The 16,603-nt window shown below is 49.1% G+C and overlaps 39 non-coding genes and 7 pseudogenes across 39 annotated transcripts; all 46 read right to left on the reverse strand.

Annotated features, from left to right (window-relative positions):
* Positions 1-38: 38 nt before the first annotated feature.
* LOC149760505 (5S ribosomal RNA) lies at positions 39-157 on the reverse strand. The gene has a single exon (XR_016407543.1). It is a non-coding gene; the product is annotated as a 5S ribosomal RNA (ribosomal RNA).
* Positions 158-403: 246 nt separating this feature from the next.
* LOC149760506 (5S ribosomal RNA) lies at positions 404-522 on the reverse strand. The gene has a single exon (XR_016405212.1). It is a non-coding gene; the product is annotated as a 5S ribosomal RNA (ribosomal RNA).
* A 248-nt stretch (positions 523-770) lies between these two features.
* Positions 771-889, reverse strand: LOC149760507 (5S ribosomal RNA). The gene has a single exon (XR_016404881.1). It is a non-coding gene; the product is annotated as a 5S ribosomal RNA (ribosomal RNA).
* A 247-nt stretch (positions 890-1,136) lies between these two features.
* On the reverse strand, positions 1,137-1,255 carry LOC149760508 (5S ribosomal RNA). The gene has a single exon (XR_016405585.1). It is a non-coding gene; the product is annotated as a 5S ribosomal RNA (ribosomal RNA).
* Positions 1,256-1,501: 246 nt separating this feature from the next.
* On the reverse strand, positions 1,502-1,620 carry LOC149760509 (5S ribosomal RNA). The gene has a single exon (XR_016409645.1). It is a non-coding gene; the product is annotated as a 5S ribosomal RNA (ribosomal RNA).
* A 247-nt stretch (positions 1,621-1,867) lies between these two features.
* On the reverse strand, positions 1,868-1,986 carry LOC149760510 (5S ribosomal RNA; annotated as a pseudogene).
* Positions 1,987-2,232: 246 nt separating this feature from the next.
* On the reverse strand, positions 2,233-2,351 carry LOC149760511 (5S ribosomal RNA). The gene has a single exon (XR_016404574.1). It is a non-coding gene; the product is annotated as a 5S ribosomal RNA (ribosomal RNA).
* A 246-nt stretch (positions 2,352-2,597) lies between these two features.
* Positions 2,598-2,716, reverse strand: LOC149760512 (5S ribosomal RNA). Its single transcript, XR_016405892.1, has one exon. It is a non-coding gene; the product is annotated as a 5S ribosomal RNA (ribosomal RNA).
* Positions 2,717-2,962: 246 nt separating this feature from the next.
* Positions 2,963-3,081, reverse strand: LOC149760513 (5S ribosomal RNA). Its single transcript, XR_016404258.1, has one exon. It is a non-coding gene; the product is annotated as a 5S ribosomal RNA (ribosomal RNA).
* A 247-nt stretch (positions 3,082-3,328) lies between these two features.
* LOC149760514 (5S ribosomal RNA) lies at positions 3,329-3,447 on the reverse strand. Its single transcript, XR_016404882.1, has one exon. It is a non-coding gene; the product is annotated as a 5S ribosomal RNA (ribosomal RNA).
* A 247-nt stretch (positions 3,448-3,694) lies between these two features.
* On the reverse strand, positions 3,695-3,813 carry LOC149760515 (5S ribosomal RNA; annotated as a pseudogene).
* Positions 3,814-4,059: 246 nt separating this feature from the next.
* Positions 4,060-4,178, reverse strand: LOC149760516 (5S ribosomal RNA). The gene has a single exon (XR_016409646.1). It is a non-coding gene; the product is annotated as a 5S ribosomal RNA (ribosomal RNA).
* A 247-nt stretch (positions 4,179-4,425) lies between these two features.
* On the reverse strand, positions 4,426-4,544 carry LOC149760517 (5S ribosomal RNA; annotated as a pseudogene).
* Positions 4,545-4,790: 246 nt separating this feature from the next.
* On the reverse strand, positions 4,791-4,909 carry LOC149760518 (5S ribosomal RNA). The gene has a single exon (XR_016404576.1). It is a non-coding gene; the product is annotated as a 5S ribosomal RNA (ribosomal RNA).
* Positions 4,910-5,155: 246 nt separating this feature from the next.
* LOC149760519 (5S ribosomal RNA) lies at positions 5,156-5,274 on the reverse strand. Its single transcript, XR_016409647.1, has one exon. It is a non-coding gene; the product is annotated as a 5S ribosomal RNA (ribosomal RNA).
* A 248-nt stretch (positions 5,275-5,522) lies between these two features.
* On the reverse strand, positions 5,523-5,641 carry LOC149760520 (5S ribosomal RNA). Its single transcript, XR_016404883.1, has one exon. It is a non-coding gene; the product is annotated as a 5S ribosomal RNA (ribosomal RNA).
* A 247-nt stretch (positions 5,642-5,888) lies between these two features.
* Positions 5,889-6,007, reverse strand: LOC149760521 (5S ribosomal RNA). Its single transcript, XR_016407718.1, has one exon. It is a non-coding gene; the product is annotated as a 5S ribosomal RNA (ribosomal RNA).
* A 246-nt stretch (positions 6,008-6,253) lies between these two features.
* Positions 6,254-6,372, reverse strand: LOC149760522 (5S ribosomal RNA). The gene has a single exon (XR_016404577.1). It is a non-coding gene; the product is annotated as a 5S ribosomal RNA (ribosomal RNA).
* A 246-nt stretch (positions 6,373-6,618) lies between these two features.
* LOC149760523 (5S ribosomal RNA) lies at positions 6,619-6,737 on the reverse strand. Its single transcript, XR_016405893.1, has one exon. It is a non-coding gene; the product is annotated as a 5S ribosomal RNA (ribosomal RNA).
* A 246-nt stretch (positions 6,738-6,983) lies between these two features.
* On the reverse strand, positions 6,984-7,102 carry LOC149760524 (5S ribosomal RNA). Its single transcript, XR_016404259.1, has one exon. It is a non-coding gene; the product is annotated as a 5S ribosomal RNA (ribosomal RNA).
* A 246-nt stretch (positions 7,103-7,348) lies between these two features.
* LOC149760525 (5S ribosomal RNA) lies at positions 7,349-7,467 on the reverse strand. The gene has a single exon (XR_016410400.1). It is a non-coding gene; the product is annotated as a 5S ribosomal RNA (ribosomal RNA).
* A 248-nt stretch (positions 7,468-7,715) lies between these two features.
* On the reverse strand, positions 7,716-7,834 carry LOC149760526 (5S ribosomal RNA). Its single transcript, XR_016407031.1, has one exon. It is a non-coding gene; the product is annotated as a 5S ribosomal RNA (ribosomal RNA).
* Positions 7,835-8,080: 246 nt separating this feature from the next.
* Positions 8,081-8,199, reverse strand: LOC149760527 (5S ribosomal RNA). Its single transcript, XR_016401211.1, has one exon. It is a non-coding gene; the product is annotated as a 5S ribosomal RNA (ribosomal RNA).
* Positions 8,200-8,446: 247 nt separating this feature from the next.
* Positions 8,447-8,565, reverse strand: LOC149760528 (5S ribosomal RNA; annotated as a pseudogene).
* A 246-nt stretch (positions 8,566-8,811) lies between these two features.
* Positions 8,812-8,930, reverse strand: LOC149760529 (5S ribosomal RNA). Its single transcript, XR_016404578.1, has one exon. It is a non-coding gene; the product is annotated as a 5S ribosomal RNA (ribosomal RNA).
* Positions 8,931-9,176: 246 nt separating this feature from the next.
* Positions 9,177-9,295, reverse strand: LOC149760530 (5S ribosomal RNA). The gene has a single exon (XR_016405894.1). It is a non-coding gene; the product is annotated as a 5S ribosomal RNA (ribosomal RNA).
* Positions 9,296-9,542: 247 nt separating this feature from the next.
* Positions 9,543-9,661, reverse strand: LOC149760531 (5S ribosomal RNA). The gene has a single exon (XR_016405586.1). It is a non-coding gene; the product is annotated as a 5S ribosomal RNA (ribosomal RNA).
* A 246-nt stretch (positions 9,662-9,907) lies between these two features.
* On the reverse strand, positions 9,908-10,026 carry LOC149760532 (5S ribosomal RNA). Its single transcript, XR_016401212.1, has one exon. It is a non-coding gene; the product is annotated as a 5S ribosomal RNA (ribosomal RNA).
* A 246-nt stretch (positions 10,027-10,272) lies between these two features.
* On the reverse strand, positions 10,273-10,391 carry LOC149760533 (5S ribosomal RNA; annotated as a pseudogene).
* A 246-nt stretch (positions 10,392-10,637) lies between these two features.
* On the reverse strand, positions 10,638-10,756 carry LOC149760534 (5S ribosomal RNA). The gene has a single exon (XR_016406991.1). It is a non-coding gene; the product is annotated as a 5S ribosomal RNA (ribosomal RNA).
* Positions 10,757-11,003: 247 nt separating this feature from the next.
* On the reverse strand, positions 11,004-11,122 carry LOC149760535 (5S ribosomal RNA). Its single transcript, XR_016407786.1, has one exon. It is a non-coding gene; the product is annotated as a 5S ribosomal RNA (ribosomal RNA).
* A 247-nt stretch (positions 11,123-11,369) lies between these two features.
* LOC149760536 (5S ribosomal RNA) lies at positions 11,370-11,488 on the reverse strand (annotated as a pseudogene).
* Positions 11,489-11,734: 246 nt separating this feature from the next.
* Positions 11,735-11,853, reverse strand: LOC149760537 (5S ribosomal RNA). The gene has a single exon (XR_016401213.1). It is a non-coding gene; the product is annotated as a 5S ribosomal RNA (ribosomal RNA).
* Positions 11,854-12,099: 246 nt separating this feature from the next.
* LOC149760538 (5S ribosomal RNA) lies at positions 12,100-12,218 on the reverse strand (annotated as a pseudogene).
* Positions 12,219-12,464: 246 nt separating this feature from the next.
* LOC149760539 (5S ribosomal RNA) lies at positions 12,465-12,583 on the reverse strand. Its single transcript, XR_016406993.1, has one exon. It is a non-coding gene; the product is annotated as a 5S ribosomal RNA (ribosomal RNA).
* A 246-nt stretch (positions 12,584-12,829) lies between these two features.
* Positions 12,830-12,948, reverse strand: LOC149760540 (5S ribosomal RNA). Its single transcript, XR_016401928.1, has one exon. It is a non-coding gene; the product is annotated as a 5S ribosomal RNA (ribosomal RNA).
* A 246-nt stretch (positions 12,949-13,194) lies between these two features.
* On the reverse strand, positions 13,195-13,313 carry LOC149760541 (5S ribosomal RNA). The gene has a single exon (XR_016405828.1). It is a non-coding gene; the product is annotated as a 5S ribosomal RNA (ribosomal RNA).
* Positions 13,314-13,559: 246 nt separating this feature from the next.
* Positions 13,560-13,678, reverse strand: LOC149760542 (5S ribosomal RNA). The gene has a single exon (XR_016409648.1). It is a non-coding gene; the product is annotated as a 5S ribosomal RNA (ribosomal RNA).
* A 246-nt stretch (positions 13,679-13,924) lies between these two features.
* Positions 13,925-14,043, reverse strand: LOC149760543 (5S ribosomal RNA). Its single transcript, XR_016405698.1, has one exon. It is a non-coding gene; the product is annotated as a 5S ribosomal RNA (ribosomal RNA).
* A 246-nt stretch (positions 14,044-14,289) lies between these two features.
* On the reverse strand, positions 14,290-14,408 carry LOC149760544 (5S ribosomal RNA). Its single transcript, XR_016405895.1, has one exon. It is a non-coding gene; the product is annotated as a 5S ribosomal RNA (ribosomal RNA).
* A 248-nt stretch (positions 14,409-14,656) lies between these two features.
* LOC149760545 (5S ribosomal RNA) lies at positions 14,657-14,775 on the reverse strand. Its single transcript, XR_016412032.1, has one exon. It is a non-coding gene; the product is annotated as a 5S ribosomal RNA (ribosomal RNA).
* A 246-nt stretch (positions 14,776-15,021) lies between these two features.
* On the reverse strand, positions 15,022-15,140 carry LOC149760546 (5S ribosomal RNA). The gene has a single exon (XR_016405829.1). It is a non-coding gene; the product is annotated as a 5S ribosomal RNA (ribosomal RNA).
* Positions 15,141-15,386: 246 nt separating this feature from the next.
* LOC149760547 (5S ribosomal RNA) lies at positions 15,387-15,505 on the reverse strand. The gene has a single exon (XR_016409649.1). It is a non-coding gene; the product is annotated as a 5S ribosomal RNA (ribosomal RNA).
* A 246-nt stretch (positions 15,506-15,751) lies between these two features.
* LOC149760548 (5S ribosomal RNA) lies at positions 15,752-15,870 on the reverse strand. Its single transcript, XR_016405699.1, has one exon. It is a non-coding gene; the product is annotated as a 5S ribosomal RNA (ribosomal RNA).
* Positions 15,871-16,116: 246 nt separating this feature from the next.
* LOC149760549 (5S ribosomal RNA) lies at positions 16,117-16,235 on the reverse strand. The gene has a single exon (XR_016405896.1). It is a non-coding gene; the product is annotated as a 5S ribosomal RNA (ribosomal RNA).
* Positions 16,236-16,483: 248 nt separating this feature from the next.
* Positions 16,484-16,602, reverse strand: LOC149760550 (5S ribosomal RNA). The gene has a single exon (XR_016412033.1). It is a non-coding gene; the product is annotated as a 5S ribosomal RNA (ribosomal RNA).
* Position 16,603: the final 1 nt, after the last annotated feature.

The following is a 16,603-nucleotide window of genomic DNA, read 5'->3' on the forward strand; positions in this document are numbered from 1 at the left end:
ATATTATCAAAAAATAAAAAAGCGGGCAAAAAATAAAAAGGGTGCAACACGAGGACTTTCCAGGGGGTCACCCATCCTAGTACTACTCTCGCCCAAGCACGCTTAACTGCGGAGTTCTGATCGGATCCGGTGCATTAGTGCTGGTATGATCGCACCCATGACATGCCCTTCGAAACTCCCTTTTATGACAAAGCAGCAGATCTCGACGGCCCGAGGCATTCGCGCTGCCGGGGCCGTTCTGGCGTAGGATTCAACGCGCTGTTCCGCTATGCGGCATGGCACCGCGAGTCTCCGGACTCAGTTTATTTTTGGGGGAAAAAAATTATCCGAAGAGGAAAAGCCAAAAGCCGAAAAATTAAAAATAAATATTATCAAAAAATAAAAAAGCGGGCAAAAAATAAAAGGGGTGCAACACGAGGACTTCCCAGGGGGTCACCCGTCCTAGTACTACTCTCGCCCAAGCACGCTTAACTGCGGAGTTCTGGTGGGATCCGGTGCATTAGTGCTGGTATGATCGCACCCATGACATGCCCATCGAAACTCCCTTTTATGACAAAGCAGCAGACCTCGACGGCCCGAGACATTCGCGCCGCCGGGGCCGTTCTGGCGTAGGATTCAACGCGCTGGTCCCGCTATGCGGCATGGCACAGCCAGTCTCCGGACTCAGTTTATTTTCGGGGGAAAAAAATTATCCGAAGAGGAAAAGCCAAAAGCCGAAAAATTAAAAATAAATATTATCAAAAAATAAAAAAGTGGAGAAAAAAATAAAAAGGGTGCAACACGAGGACTTCCCAGGGGGTCACCCATCCTAGTACTACTCTCGCCCAAGCACGCTTAACTGCGGAGTTTTGATGGGATCCGGTGCATTAGTGCTGGTATGATCGCACCCATGACATGCCCTTCGAAACTCCCTTTTATGACAAAGCAGCAGACCTCGACGGCCCGAGATATTCGCGCTGCCGGGGCCGTTCTGGCGTAGGATTCAACGCGCTGTTCCGCTATGCGGCATGGCACCGCGAGTCTCCGGACTCAGTTTATTTTCGGGGGAAAAAAATTATCCGAAGAGGAAAAGCCAAAAGCCGAAAAATTAAAAATAAATATTATCAAAAAATAAAAAAGTGGGCAAAAAATAAAAAGGGGTGCAAGACGAGGACTTCCCAGGGGGTCACCCATCCTAGTACTACTCTCGCCCAAGCACGCTTAACTGCGGAGTTCTGATGGGATCCGGTGCATTAGGGCTGGTATGATCGCACCCATGACATGCCCATCGAAACACCCTTTTATGACAAAGCAGCAGACCTCGACGGCCCGAGACATTCGCGCTGCCGGGGCCGTTCTGGCGTAGGATTCAACGCGCTGTTCCGCTATGCGGCATGGCACCGCGAGTCTCCGGACTCAGTTTATTTTCGGGGGAAAAAAATTATCCGAAGAGGAAAAGCCAAAAGCCAAAAAATTAAAAATAAATGTTATCAAAAAATAAAAAAGCGGGCAAAAAATAAAAGGGGTGCAACACGAGGACTTCCCAGGGGGTCACCCATCCTAGTACTACTCTCGCCCAAGCACGCTTAACTGCGGAGTTCTGATGGGATCCGGTGCATTAGTGCTGGTATGATCGCACCCATGATATGCCCTTCAAAACTCCCTTTTATGACAAAGCAGCAGACCTCGACGGCCCGAGACATTCACGCTGCCGGGGCCGTTCTGGCGTAGGATTCAACGCGCTGGTCCCGCTATGCGGCATGGCACCGCTAGTCTCCGGACTCAGTTTATTGTCGGGGAAAAAAAATTATCCGAAGAGGAAAAGCCAAAAGCCAAAAAATTAAAAATAAATATTATCAAAAAATAAAAAAGCGGGCAAAAAATAAAAAGGGTGCAACACGAGGACTTCCTAGGGGGTCACCCATCCTATTACTTCTCTCGCCCAAGCACGCTTAACTGCGGAGTTATGATGGGATCCGGTGCATTAGTGCTGGTATGATCGCACCCATGACATGCCCTTCGAAACTCCCTTTTATGACAAAGCAGCAGACCGCGACGGCCCGAGACATTCGCGCTGCCGGGGCCGTTCTGGCGTAGGATTCAACGCGCTGTTCCGCTATGCAGCATGGCACCGCCAGTCTCCGGACTCAGTTTTTTTTCGAGAAAAAAAAATTATCCGAAGAGGAAAAGCCAAAAGCCGAAAAATTAAAAATAAATATTATCAAAAAATAAAAAAGCGGGCAAAAAATAAAAAGGGTGCAACACGAGGACTTCCCAGGGGGTCACCCATCCTAGTACTACTCTCGCCCAGGCACGCTTAACTGCGGAGTTCTGATCGGATCCGGTGCATTAGTGCTGGTATGATCGCACCCATGACATGCCCTTCGAAACTCCCTTTTATGACAAAGCAGCAGATCTCGACGGCCCGAGGCATTCGCGCTGCCGGGGCCGTTCTGGCGTAGGATTCAACGCGCTGTTCCGCTATGCGGCATGGCACCGCGAGTCTCCGGACTCAGTTTATTTTCGGGGGAAAAAAATTATCCGAAGAGGAAAAGCCAAAAGCCGAAAAATTAAAAATAAATATTATCAAAAAATAAAAAAGCGGGCAAAAAATAAAAGGGGTGCAACACGAGGACTTCCCAGGGGGTCACCCATCCTAGTACTACTCTCGCCCAAGCACGCTTAACTGCGGAGTTATGATGGGATCCGGTGCATTAGTGCTGGTATGATCGCACCCATGACATGCCCTTCGAAACTCCCTTTTATGACAAAGCAGCAGACCGCGACGGCCCGAGACATTCGCGCTGCCGGGGCCGTTCTGGCGTAGGATTCAACGCGCTGTTCCGCTATGCAGCATGGCACCGCCAGTCTCCGGACTCAGTTTATTTTCGAGAAAAAAAAATTATCCGAAGAGGAAAAGCCAAAAGCCGAAAAATTAAAAATAAATATTATCAAAAAATAAAAAAGCGGGCAAAAAATAAAAAGGGTGCAACACGAGGACTTCCCAGGGGGTCACCCATCCTAGTACTACTCTCGCCCAAGCACGCTTAACTGCGGAGTTCTGATCGGATCCGGTGCATTAGTGCTGGTATGATCGCACCCATGACATGCCCTTCGAAACTCCCTTTTATGACAAAGCAGCAGATCTCGACGGCCCGAGATATTCGCGCTGCCGGGGCCGTTCTGGCGTAGGATTCAACGCGCTGTTCCGCTATGCGGCATGGCACCGCGAGTCTCCGGACTCAGTTTATTTTCGGGGAAAAAAAATTATCCGAAGAGGAAAAGCCAAAAGCCGAAAAATTAAAAATAAATATTATCAAAAAATAAAAAAGTGGAGAAAAAAATAAAAAGGGTGCAACACGAGGACTTCCCAGGGGGTCACCCATCCTAGTACTACTCTCGCCCAAGCACGCTTAACTGCGGAGTTTTGATGGGATCCGGTGCATTAGTGCTGGTATGATCGCACCCATGACATGCCCTTCGAAACTCCCTTTTATGACAAAGCAGCAGACCTCGACGGCCCGAGATATTCGCGCTGCCGGGGCCGTTCTGGCGTAGGATTCAACGCGCTGTTCCGCTATGCGGCATGGCACCGCGAGTCTCCGGACTCGGTTTATTTTCGGGGAAAAAAAATTATCCGAAGAGGAAAAGCCAAAAGCCGAAAAATTAAAAATAAATATTATCAAAAAATAAAAAAGTGGGCAAAAAATAAAAAGGGGTGCAAGACGAGGACTTCCCAGGGGGTCACCCATCCTAGTACTACTCTCGCCCAAGCACGCTTAACTGCGGAGTTCTGATTGGATCCCGTGCATTAGGGCTGGTATGATCGCACCCATGACATGCCCATCGAAACACCCTTTTATGACAAGGCAGCAGACCTCGACGGCCCGAGACATTCGCGCTGCCGGGGCCGTTCTGGCGTAGGATTCAACGCGCTGTTCCGCTATGCGGCATGGCACCGCGAGTCTCCGGACTCAGTTTATTTTCGGGGGAAAAAAATTATCCGAAGAGGAAAAGCCAAAAGCCAAAAAATTAAAAATAAATGTTATCAAAAAATAAAAAAGCGGGCAAAAAATAAAAGGGGTGCAACACGAGGACTTCCCAGGGGGTCACCCATCCTAGTACTACTCTCGCCCAAGCACGCTTAACTGCGGAGTTCTGATGGGATCCGGTGCATTAGTGCTGGTATGATCGCACCCATGATATGCCCTTCGAAACTCCCTTTTATGACAAAGCAGCAGACCTCGACGGCCCGAGACATTTACGCTGCCGGGGCCGTTCTGGCGTAGGATTCAACGCGCTGGTCCCGCTATGCGGCATGGCACCGCTAGTCTCCGGACTCAGTTTATTGTCGGGGAAAAAAAATTATCCGAAGAGGAAAAGCCAAAAGCCAAAAAATTAAAAATAAATATTATCAAAAAATAAAAAAGCGGGCAAAAAATAAAAAGGGTGCAACACGAGGACTTCCTAGGGGGTCACCCATCCTATTACTTCTCTCGCCCAAGCACACTTAACTGCGGAGTTATGATGGGATCCGGTGCATTAGTGCTGGTATGATCGCACCCATGACATGCCCTTCGAAACTCCCTTTTATGACAAAGCAGCAGACCGCGACGGCCCGAGACATTCGCGCTGCCGGGGCCGTTCTGGCGTAGGATTCAACGCGCTGTTCCGCTATGCAGCATGGCACCGCCAGTCTCCGGACTCAGTTTTTTTTCGAGAAAAAAAAATTATCCGAAGAGGAAAAGCCAAAACCCAAAAAATTAAAAATAAATATTATCAAAAAATAAAAAAGCGGGCAAAAAATAAAAAGGGTGCAACACGAGGACTTCCCAGGGGGTCACCCATCCTAGTACTACTCTCGCCCAGGCACGCTTAACTGCGGAGTTCTGATCGGATCCGGTGCATTAGTGCTGGTATGATCGCACCCATGACATGCCCTTCGAAACTCCCTTTTATGACAAAGCAGCAGATCTCGACGGCCCGAGGCATTCGCGCTGCCGGGGCCGTTCTGGCGTAGGATTCAACGCGCTGTTCCGCTATGCGGCATGGCACCGCGAGTCTCCAGACTCAGTTTATTTTCGGGGGAAAAAAATTATCCGAAGAGGAAAAGCCAAAAGCCGAAAAATTAAAAATAAATATTATCAAAAAATAAAAAAGCGGGCAAAAAATAAAAGGGGTGCAACACGAGGACTTCCCAGGGGGTCACCCATCCTAGTACTACTCTCGCCCAAGCACGCTTAACTGCGGAGTTCTGATGGGATCCGGTGCATTAGTGCTGGTATGATCGCACCCATGACATGCCCATCGAAACTCTCTTTTATGACAAAGCAGCAGACCTCGACGGCCCGAGACATTCGCGCCGCCGGGGCCGTTCTGGCGTAGGATTCAACGCGCTGGTCCCGCTATGCGGCATGGCACCGCCAGTCTTCGGACTCAGTTTATTTTCAGGGAAAAAAAATTATCCGAAGAGGAAAAGCCAAAAGCCGAAAAATTAAAAATAAATATTATCAAAAAATAAAAAAGTGGAGAAAAAAATAAAAAGGGTGCAACACGAGGACTTCCCAGGGGGTCACCCATCCTAGTACTACTCTCGCCCAAGCACGCTTAACTGCGGAGTTTTGATGGGATCCGGTGCATTAGTGCTGGTATGATCGCACCCATGACATGCCCTTCGAAACTCCCTTTTATGACAAAGCAGCAGACCTCGACGGCCCGAGATATTCGCGCTGCCGGGGCCGTTCTGGCGTAGGATTCAACGCGCTGTTCCGCTATGCGGCATGGCACCGCGAGTCTCCGGACTCAGTTTATTTTCGGGGGAAAAAAATTATCCGAAGAGGAAAAGCCAAAAGCCGAAAAATTAAAAATAAATATTATCAAAAAATAAAAAAGTGGAGAAAAAAATAAAAAGGGCGCAACACGAGGACTTCCCAGGGGGTCACCCATCCTAGTACTACTCTCGCCCAAGCACGCTTAACTGCGGAGTTTTGATGGGATCCGGTGCATTAGCGCTGGTATGATCGCACCCATGACATGCCCTTCGAAAATCCCTTTTATGACAAAGCAGCAGACCTCGACGGCCCGAGATATTCGCGCTGCCGGGGCCGTTCTGGCGTAGGATTCAACGCGCTGTTCCGCTATGCGGCATGGCACCGCCAGTCTCCGGACTCAGTTTTTTTTCGAGAAAAAAAAATTATCCGAAGAGGAAAAGCCAAAAGCCGAAAAATTAAAAATAAATATTATCAAAAAATAAAAAAGCGGGCAAAAAATAAAAAGGGTGCAACACGAGGACTTCCCAGGGGGTCACCCATCCTAGTACTACTCTCGCCCAGGCACGCTTAACTGCGGAGTTCTGATCGGATCCGGTGCATTAGTGCTGGTATGATCGCACCCATGACATGCCCTTCGAAACTCCCTTTTATGACAAAGCAGCAGATCTCGACGGCCCGAGGCATTCGCGCTGCCGGGGCCGTTCTGGCGTAGGATTCAACGCGCTGTTCCGCTATGCGGCATGGCACCGCGAGTCTCCGGACTCAGTTTATTTTTGGGGGAAAAAAATTATCCGAAGAGGAAAAGCCAAAAGCCGAAAAATTAAAAATAAATATTATCAAAAAATAAAAAAGCGGGCAAAAAATAAAAGGGGTGCAACACGAGGACTTCCCAGGGGGTCACCCATCCTAGTACTACTCTCGCCCAAGCACGCTTAACTGCGGAGTTATGATGGGATCCGGTGCATTAGTGCTGGTATGATCGCACCCATGACATGCCCTTCGAAACTCCCTTTTATGACAAAGCAGCAGACCGCGACGGCCCGAGACATTCGCGCTGCCGGGGCCGTTCTGGCGTAGGATTCAACGCGCTGTTCCGCTATGCAGCATGGCACCGCCAGTCTCCGGACTCAGTTTATTTTCGAGAAAAAAAAATTATCCGAAGAGGAAAAGCCAAAAGCCGAAAAATTAAAAATAAATATTATCAAAAAATAAAAAAGCGGGCAAAAAATAAAAAGGGTGCAACACGAGGACTTCCCAGGGGGTCACCCATCCTAGTACTACTCTCGCCCAAGCACGCTTAACTGCGGAGTTCTGATCGGATCCGGTGCATTAGTGCTGGTATGATCGCACCCATGACATGCCCTTCGAAACTCCCTTTTATGACAAAGCAGCAGATCTCGACGGCCCGAGGCATTCGCGCTGCCGGGGCCGTTCTGGCGTAGGATTCAACGCGCTGTTCCGCTATGCGGCATGGCACCGCGAGTCTCCGGACTCAGTTTATTTTCGGGGGAAAAAAATTATCCGAAGAGGAAAAGCCAAAAGCCGAAAAATTAAAAATAAATATTATCAAAAAATAAAAAAGCGGGCAAAAAATAAAAGGGGTGCAACACGAGGACTTCCCAGGAGGTCACCCATCCTAGTACTACTCTCGCCCAAGCACGCTTAACTGCGGAGTTCTGATGGGATCCGGTGCATTAGTGCTGGTATGATCGCACCCATGACATGCCCATCGAAACTCCCTTTTATGACAAAGCAGCAGACCTCGACGGCCCGAGACATTCGCGCCGCCGGGGCCGTTCTGGCGTAGGATTCAACGCGCTGGTCCCGCTATGCGGCATGGCACCGCCAGTCTCCGGACTCAGTTTATTTTCGGGGGAAAAAAATTATCCGAAGAGGAAAAGCCAAAAGCCGAAAAATTAAAAATAAATATTATCAAAAAATAAAAAAGTGGAGAAAAAAATAAAAAGGGTGCAACACGAGGACTTCCCAGGGGGTCACCCATCCTAGTACTACTCTCGCCCAAGCACGCTTAACTGCGGAGTTTTGATGGGATCCGGTGCATTAGTGCTGGTATGATCGCACCAATGACATGCCCTTCGAAACTCCCTTTTATGACAAAGCAGCAGACCTCGACGGCCCGAGATATTCGCGCTGCCGGGGCCGTTCTGGCGTAGGATTCAACGCGCTGTTCCGCTATGCGGCATGGCACCGCGAGTCTCCGGACTCAGTTTATTTTCGGGGGAAAAAAATTATCCGAAGAGGAAAAGCCAAAAGCCAAAAAATTAAAAATAAATGTTATCAAAAAATAAAAAAGCGGGCAAAAAATAAAAGGGGTGCAACACGAGGACTTCCCAGGGGGTCACCCATCCTACTACTACTCTCGCCCAAGCACGCTTAACTGCGGAGTTCTGATGGGATCCGGTGCATTAGTGCTGGTATGATCGCACCCATGATATGCCCTTCGAAACTCCCTTTTATGACAAAGCAGCAGACCTCGACGGCCCGAGACATTCACGCTGCCGGGGCCGTTCTGGCGTAGGATTCAACGCGCTGGTCCCGCTATGCGGCATGGCACCGCTAGTCTCCGGACTCAGTTTATTGTCGGGGAAAAAAAATTATCCGAAGAGGAAAAGCCAAAAGCCAAAAAATTAAAAATAAATATTATCAAAAAATAAAAAAGCGGGCAAAAAATAAAAAGGGTGCAACACGAGGACTTCCTAGGGGGTCACCCATCCTATTACTTCTCTCGCCCAAGCACGCTTAACTGCGGAGTTATGATGGGATCCGGTGCATTAGTGCTAGTATGATCGCACCCATGACATGCCCTTCGAAACTCCCTTTTATGACAAAGCAGCAGACCGCGACGGCCCGAGACATTCGCGCTGCCGGGGCCGTTCTGGCGTAGGATTCAACGCGCTGTTCCGCTATGCAGCATGGCACCGCCAGTCTCCGGACTCAGTTTTTTTTCGAGAAAAAAAAATTATCCGAAGAGGAAAAGCCAAAAGCCGAAAAATTAAAAATAAATATTATCAAAAAATAAAAAAGCGGGCAAAAAATAAAAAGGGTGCAACACGAGGACTTCCCAGGGGGTCACCCATCCTAGTACTACTCTCGCCCAGGCACGCTTAACTGCGGAGTTCTGATCGGATCCGGTGCATTAGTGCTGGTATGATCGCACCCATGACATGCCCTTCGAAACTCCCTTTTATGACAAAGCAGCAGATCTCGACGGCCCGAGGCATTCGCGCTGCCGGGGCCGTTCTGGCGTAGGATTCAACGCGCTGTTCCGCTATGCGGCATGGCACCGCGAGTCTCCGGACTCAGTTTATTTTCGGGGGAAAAAAATTATCCGAAGAGGAAAAGCCAAAAGCCGAAAAATTAAAAATAAATATTATCAAAAAATAAAAAAGCGGGCAAAAAATAAAAGGGGTGCAACACGAGGACTTCCCAGGGGGTCACCCATCCTAGTACTACTCTCGCCCAAGCACGCTTAACTGCGGAGTTATGATGGGATCCGGTGCATTAGTGCTGGTATGATCGCACCCATGACATGCCCTTCGAAACTCCCTTTTATGACAAAGCAGCAGACCGCGACGGCCCGAGACATTCGCGCTGCCGGGGCCGTTCTGGCGTAGGATTCAACGCGCTGTTCCGCTATGCAGCATGGCACCGCCAGTCTCCGGACTCAGTTTATTTTCGAGAAAAAAAAATTATCCGAAGAGGAAAAGCCAAAAGCCGAAAAATTAAAAATAAATATTATCAAAAAATAAAAAAGTGGGCAAAAAATAAAAAGGGGTGCAAGACGAGGACTTCCCAGGGGGTCACCCATCCTAGTACTACTCTCGCCCAAGCACGCTTAACTGCGGAGTTCTGATGGGATCCGGTGCATTAGGGCTGGTATGATCGCACCCATGACATGCCCATCGAAACACCCTTTTATGACAAAGCAGCAGACCTCGACGGCCCGAGACATTCGCGCTGCCGGGGCCGTTCTGGCGTAGGATTCAATGCGCTGTTCCGCTATGCGGCATGGCACCGCGAGTCTCCGGACTCAGTTTATTTTCGGGGGAAAAAAATTATCCGAAGAGGAAAAGCCAAAAGCCAAAAAATTAAAAATAAATGTTATCAAAAAATAAAAAAGCGGGCAAAAAATAAAAGGGGTGCAACACGAGGACTTCCCAGGGGGTCACCCATCCTACTACTACTCTCGCCCAAGCACGCTTAACTGCGGAGTTCTGATGGGATCCGGTGCATTAGTGCTGGTATGATCGCACCCATGATATGCCCTTCGAAACTCCCTTTTATGTCAAAGCAGCAGACCTCGACGGCCCGAGACATTCACGCTGCCGGGGCCGTTCTGGCGTAGGATTCAACGCGCTGGTCCCGCTATGCGGCATGGCACCGCTAGTCTCCGGACTCTGTTTATTGTCGGGAAAAAAAATTATCCGAAGAGGAAAAGCCAAAAGCCAAAAAATTAAAAATAAATATTATCAAAAAATAAAAAAGCGGGCAAAAAATAAAAAGGGTGCAACACGAGGACTTCCGAGGGGGTCACCCATCCTATTACTTCTCTCGCCCAAGCACGCTTAACTGCGGAGTTATGATGGGATCCGGTGCATTAGTGCTGGCATGATCGCACCCATGACATGCCCTTCGAAACTCCCTTTTATGACAAAGCAGCAGACCGCGACGGCCCGAGACATTCGCGCTGCCGGGGCCGTTCTGGCGTAGGATTCAACGCGCTGTTCCGCTATGCAGCATGGCACCGCCAGTCTCCGGACTCAGTTTTTTTTCGAGAAAAAAAAATTATCCGAAGAGGAAAAGCCAAAAGCCGAAAAATTAAAAATAAATATTATCAAAAAATAAAAAAGCGGGCAAAAAATAAAAAGGGTGCAACACGAGGACTTCCTAGGGGGTCACCCATCCTAGTACTACTCTCGCCCAGGCACGCTTAACTGCGGAGTTCTGATCGGATCCGGTGCATTAGTGCTGGTATGATCGCACCCATGACATGCCCTTCGAAACTCCCTTTTATGACAAAGCAGCAGATCTCGACGGCCCGAGGCATTCGCGCTGCCGGGGCCGTTCTGGCGTAGGATTCAACGCGCTGTTCCGCTATGCGGCATGGCACCGCGAGTCTCCGGACTCAGTTTATTTTCGGGGAAAAAAAATTATCCGAAGAGGAAAAGCCAAAAGCCGAAAAATTAAAAATAAATATTATCAAAAAATAAAAAAGTGGAGAAAAAAATAAAAAGGGTGCAACACGAGGACTTCCCAGGGGGTCACCCATCCTAGTACTACTCTCGCCCAAGAACGCTTAACTGCGGAGTTTTGATGGGATCCGGTGCATTAGTGCTGGTATGATCGCACCCATGACATGCCCTTCGAAACTCCCTTTTATGACAAAGCAGCAGACCTCGACGGCCCGAGATATTCGCGCTGCCGGGGCCGTTCTGGCGTAGGATTCAACGCGCTGTTCCGCTATGCGGCATGGCACCGCGAGTCTCCGGACTCGGTTTATTTTCGGGGAAAAAAAATTATCCGAAGAGGAAAAGCCAAAAGCCGAAAAATTAAAAATAAATATTATCAAAAAATAAAAAAGTGGGCAAAAAATAAAAAGGGGTGCAAGACGAGGACTTCCCAGGGGGTCACCCATCCTAGTACTACTCTCGCCCAAGCACGCTTAACTGCGGAGTTCTGATTGGATCCCGTGCATTAGGGCTGGTATGATCGCACCCATGACATGCCCATCGAAACACCCTTTTATGACAAAGCAGCAGACCTCGACGGCCCGAGACATTCGCGCTGCCGGGGCCGTTCTGGCGTAGGATTCAACGCGCTGTTCCGCTATGCGGCATGGCACCGCGAGTCTCCGGACTCAGTTTATTTTCGGGGGAAAAAAATTATCCGAAGAGGAAAAGCCAAAAGCCAAAAAATTAAAAATAAATGTTATCAAAAAATAAAAAAGCGGGCAAAAAATAAAAGGGGTGCAACACGAGGACTTCCCAGGGGGTCACCCATCCTACTACTACTCTCGCCCAAGCACGCTTAACTGCGGAGTTCTGATGGGATCCGGTGCATTAGTGCTGGTATGATCGCACCCATGATATGCCCTTCGAAACTCCCTTTTATGACAAAGCAGCAGACCTCGACGGCCCGAGACATTCACGCTGCCGGGGCCGTTCTGGCGTAGGATTCAACGCGCTGGTCCCGCTATGCGGCATGGCACCGCTAGTCTCCGGACTCAGTTTATTGTCGGGAAAAAAAATTATCCGAAGAGGAAAAGCCAAAAGCCAAAAAATTAAAAATAAATATTATCAAAAAATAAAAAAGCGGGCAAAAAATAAAAAGGGTGCAACACGAGGACTTCCGAGGGGGTCACCCATCCTATTACTTCTCTCGCCCAAGCACGCTTAACTGCGGAGTTATGATGGGATCCGGTGCATTAGTGCTGGTATGATCGCACCCATGACATGCCCTTCGAAACTCCCTTTTATGACAAAGCAGCAGACCGCGACGGCCCGAGACATTCGCGCTGCCGGGGCCGTTCTGGCGTAGGATTCAACGCGCTGTTCCGCTATGCAGCATGGCACCGCCAGTCTCCGGACTCAGTTTTTTTTCGAGAAAAAAAAATTATCCGAAGAGGAAAAGCCAAAAGCCGAAAAATTAAAAATAAATATTATCAAAAAATAAAAAAGCGGGCAAAAAATAAAAAGGGTGCAACACGAGGACTTCCTAGGGGGTCACCCATCCTAGTACTACTCTCGCCCAGGCACGCTTAACTGCGGAGTTCTGATCGGATCCGGTGCATTAGTGCTGGTATGATCGCACCCATGACATGCCCTTCGAAACTCCCTTTTATGACAAAGCAGCAGATCTCGACGGCCCGAGGCATTCGCGCTGCCGGGGCCGTTCTGGCGTAGGATTCAACGCGCTGTTCCGCTATGCGGCATGGCACCGCGAGTCTCCGGACTCAGTTTATTTTCGGGGGAAAAAAATTATCCGAAGAGGAAAAGCCAAAAGCCGAAAAATTAAAAATAAATATTATCAAAAAATAAAAAAGCGGGCAAAAAATAAAAGGGGTGCAACACGAGGACTTCCCAGGGGGTCACCCATCCTAGTACTACTCTCGCCCAAGCACGCTTAACTGCGGAGTTCTGATGGGATCCGGTGTATTAGTGCTGGTACGATCGCACCCATGACATGCCCTTCGAAACTCCCTTTTATGACAAAGCAGCAGACCTCGACGGCCCGAGACATTCGCGCTGCCGGGGCCGTTCTGGCGTAGGATTCAACGCGCTGTTCCGCTATGCGGCATGGCACCGCGAGCCTCCGGACTCAGTTTATTTTCGAGGGAAAAAAATTATCCGAAGTGGAAAAGCCAAAAGCCGAAAAATTGAAAATAAATATTATCAAAAAATAAAAAAGCGGGCAAAAAATAAAAGGGGTGCAACACGAGGACTTCCCAGGGGGTCACCCATCCTAGTACAACTCTCGCCCAAGCACGCTTAACTGCGGAGTTCTGATAGGATCCGGTGCATTAGTGCTGGTATGATTGCACCCAAGACATGCCCTTCGAAACTCCCTTTTATGACAAAGCAGCAGACCTCGACGGCCCGAGACATTCGCGCTGCCGGGGCCGTTCTGGCGTAGGATTCAACACGCTCTTCCGCTATGCGGCATGGCACCGCCAGTCTCCGGACTCAGTTTATTTTCGGGGGAAAAAAATTATCCGAAGAGGAAAAGCCAAAAGCCGAAAAATAAAAAATAAATGTTGTCAAAAAATAAAAAAGCGGGCAAAAAATAAAAGGGGTGCAACACGAGGACTTCCCAGGGGGTCACCCATCCTAGTACTACTCTCGCCCAAGCACGCTTAACTGCGGAGTTCTGATGGGATCCGGTGCATTAGTGCTGGTATGATCGCACCCATGACATGCCCTTCGAAACTCCCTTTTATGACAAAGCAGCAGACCTTGACGGCCCGAGACATTCGCGCTGCCGGGGCCATTCTGGCGTAGGATTCAACGCGCTGTTCCGCTATGCGGCATGGCACCGCCAGTCTCCGGACTCAGTTTATTTTCGGGGGGAAAAAATTATCCGAAGAGGAAAAGCCAAAAGCCAAAAAATTAAAAATAAATATTATCAAAAAATAAAAAAGCGGGCAAAAAATAAAAAGGGTGCAACACGAGGACTTCCCAGGGGGTCACCCATCCTAGTACTACTCTCGCCCAAGCACGCTTAACTGCGGAGTTCTGATCGGATCCGGCGCATTAGTGCTGGTATGATCGCACCCATGACATGCCCTTCGAAACTCCCTTTTATGACAAAGCAGCAGACCTCGACGGCCCGAGGCATTCGCGCTGCCGGGGCCGTTCTGGTGTAGGATTCAACGCGCTGTTCCGCTATGCGGCATGGCACCGCGAGTCTCCGGACTCAGTTTATTTTCGGGGGAAAAAAATTATCCGAAGAGAAAAAGCCAAAAGCCGAAAAATTAAAAATAAATATTATCAAAAAATAAAAAAGCGGGCAAAAATTAAAAGGGGTGCAACACGAGGACTTCCCAGGGGGTCACCCATCCTAGTACTACTCTCGCCCAAGCACGCTTAACTGCGGAGTTATGATGGGATCCGGTGCATTAGTGCTGGTATGATCGCACCCATGACATGCCCATCGAAACTCCCTTTTATGACAAAGCAGCAGACCTCGACGGCCCGAGACATTCGCGCCGCCGGGGCCGTTCTGGCGTAGGATTCAACGCGCTGGTCCCGCTATGCGGCATGGCACCGCCAGTCTCCGGACTCAGTTTATTTTCGGGGGAAAAAAATTATCCGAAGAGGAAAAGCCAAAAGCCGAAAAATTAAAAATAAATATTATCAAAAAATAAAAAAGTGGAGAAAAAAATAAAAAGGGTGCAACACGAGGACTTCCCAGGGGGTCACCCATCCTAGTACTACTCTCGCCCAAGCACGCTTAACTGCGGAGTTCTGATGGGATCCGGTGCATTAGTGCTGGTATGATCGCACCCATGACATGCCCTTCGAAACTCCCTTTTATGACAAAGCAGCAGACCTCGACGGCCCGAGACATTCGCGCTGCCGGGGCCGTTCTGGCGTAGGATTCAACGCGCTGTTCCGCTATGCGGCATGGCACCGCGAGTCTCCGGACTCAGTTTATTTTCGGGGGAAAAAAATTATCCGAAGAGGAAAAGCCAAAAGCCGAAAAATTAAAAATAAATATTATCAAAAAATAAAAAAGCGGGCAAAAAATAAAAGGGGTGCAACACGAGGACTTCCCAGGGGGTCACCCATCCTAGTACAACTCTCGCCCAAGCACGCTTAACTGCGGAGTTCTGATAGGATCCGGTGCATTAGTGCTGGTATGATTGCACCCAAGACATGCCCTTCGAAACTCCCTTTTATGACAAAGCAGCAGACCTCGACGGCCCGAGACATTCGCGCTGCCGGGGCCGTTCTGGCGTAGGATTCAACACGCTCTTCCGCTATGCGGCATGGCACCGCCAGTCTCCGGACTCAGTTTATTTTCGGGGGAAAAAAATTATCCGAAGAGGAAAAGCCAAAAGCCGAAAAATAAAAAATAAATGTTGTCAAAAAATAAAAAAGCGGGCAAAAAATAAAAGGGGTGCAACACGAGGACTTCCCAGGGGGTCACCCATCCTAGTACTACTCTCGCCCAAGCACGCTTAACTGCGGAGTTCTGATGGGATCCGGTGCATTAGTGCTGGTATGATCGCACCCATGACATGCCCTTCGAAACTCCCTTTTATGACAAAGCAGCAGACCTTGACGGCCCGAGACATTCGCGCTGCCGGGGCCATTCTGGCGTAGGATTCAACGCGCTGTTCCGCTATGCGGCATGGCACCGCCAGTCTCCGGACTCAGTTTATTTTCGGGGGGAAAAAATTATCCGAAGAGGAAAAGCCAAAAGCCAAAAAATTAAAAATAAATATTATCAAAAAATAAAAAAGCGGGCAAAAAATAAAAAGGGTGCAACACGAGGACTTCCCAGGGGGTCACCCATCCTAGTACTACTCTCGCCCAAGCACGCTTAACTGCGGAGTTCTGATCGGATCCGGCGCATTAGTGCTGGTATGATCGCACCCATGACATGCCCTTCGAAACTCCCTTTTATGACAAAGCAGCAGACCTCGACGGCCCGAGGCATTCGCGCTGCCGGGGCCGTTCTGGTGTAGGATTCAACGCGCTGTTCCGCTATGCGGCATGGCACCGCGAGTCTCCGGACTCAGTTTATTTTCGGGGGAAAAAAATTATCCGAAGAGAAAAAGCCAAAAGCCGAAAAATTAAAAATAAATATTATCAAAAAATAAAAAAGCGGGCAAAAATTAAAAGGGGTGCAACACGAGGACTTCCCAGGGGGTCACCCATCCTAGTACTACTCTCGCCCAAGCACGCTTAACTGCGGAGTTATGATGGGATCCGGTGCATTAGTGCTGGTATGATCGCACCCATGACATGCCCATCGAAACTCCCTTTTATGACAAAGCAGCAGACCTCGACGGCCCGAGACATTCGCGCCGCCGGGGCCGTTCTGGCGTAGGATTCAACGCGCTGGTCCCGCTATGCGGCATGGCACCGCCAGTCTCCGGACTCAGTTTATTTTCGGGGGAAAAAAATTATCCGAAGAGGAAAAGCCAAAAGCCGAAAAATTAAAAATAAATATTATCAAAAAATAAAAAAGTGGAGAAAAAAATAAAAAGGGTGCAACACGAGGACTTCCCAGGGGGTCACCCATCCTAGTACTACTCTCGCCCAAGCACGCTTAACTGCGGAGTTCTGATGGGATCCGGTGCATTAGTGCTGGTATGATCGCACCCA

Source organism: Phoenix dactylifera, chromosome 4 (assembly GCF_051530095.1).
Source record: "Phoenix dactylifera cultivar Ajwa chromosome 4, Ajwa_hap1_PhDact_Kaust_v1.1, whole genome shotgun sequence".
Lineage (NCBI taxonomy): Eukaryota > Viridiplantae > Streptophyta > Magnoliopsida > Arecales > Arecaceae > Phoenix > Phoenix dactylifera.